At 47.9% G+C, this 931-nt stretch overlaps 1 non-coding gene across 1 annotated transcript; it reads right to left on the reverse strand.

The window, feature by feature from the left end:
- Positions 1-383: 383 nt before the first annotated feature.
- LOC119343877 lies at positions 384-502 on the reverse strand. Its single transcript, XR_005166311.1, has one exon. It is a non-coding gene; the product is annotated as a 5S ribosomal RNA (ribosomal RNA).
- Positions 503-931: the final 429 nt, after the last annotated feature.

Raw genomic sequence — 931 nt, forward strand, 5'->3', positions numbered from 1 at the left:
TGGTATGATCGCATCCGACATGTTTCCCCGTCTTCGTCCCTTATGCTTGCCACTCCCAGGTCCGCTCCAAAGACGATTCTACATTCTCACTACCATTACAACCGTTCCCTAACAATGGATAATGTCCTATACTACTTACTCTCCCGCTCAATCACGGAGACGAGTTTTCCACGGTTTCCACCCCTCCCTCCATACCGCAGCAACACGAGTTTTTTCCACCCCTTTCAGAAAGCGCTCTTCACGCCACAAAGCCGCCCCAAGACGCGCGAGCAATGAGCATCGAGCTTAAACATATCGCAAACGTCAAAAATAATATAACGGGATTAATATATATCGCGCACGTGCGATATGTTTGTCACAAGGCGCAAAAAATAATTATAAAAGGAATGCAACACGAGGACTTCCCAGGAGGTCACCCATCCTAGTACTACTCTCGCCTAAGCACGCTTAACTTCGGAGTTCTGATGGGATCCGGTGCTTTAGTGCTGGTATGATCGCATCCAACATGTTTCCCCGTCTTCGTTCCTTATGCTTGCCACTCCCAGGTCCGCTCCAAAGACGATTCTACATTCTCACTACCATTACAACCGTTCCCTAACAATGGATAATGTCCTATACTACTTACTCTCCCGCTCAATCACGGAGACGAGTTTTCCACGGTTTCCACCCCTCCCTCCATACCGCAGCAACACGAGTTTTTTCCACCCCTTTCAGAAAGCGCTCTTCACGCCACAAAGCCGCCCCAAGACGCGCGAGCAATGAGCATCGAGCTTAAACATATCGCAAACGTCAAAAATAATATAACGGGATTAATATATATCGCGCACGTGCGATATGTTTGTCACAAGGCGCAAAAAATAATTATAAAAGGAATGCAACACGAGGACTTCCCAGGAGGTCACCCATCCTAGTACTACTCTCGCCCAAGCAC

Source organism: Triticum dicoccoides, unplaced genomic scaffold (assembly GCF_002162155.2).
Source record: "Triticum dicoccoides isolate Atlit2015 ecotype Zavitan unplaced genomic scaffold, WEW_v2.0 scaffold144825, whole genome shotgun sequence".
NCBI lineage: Eukaryota > Viridiplantae > Streptophyta > Magnoliopsida > Poales > Poaceae > Triticum > Triticum dicoccoides.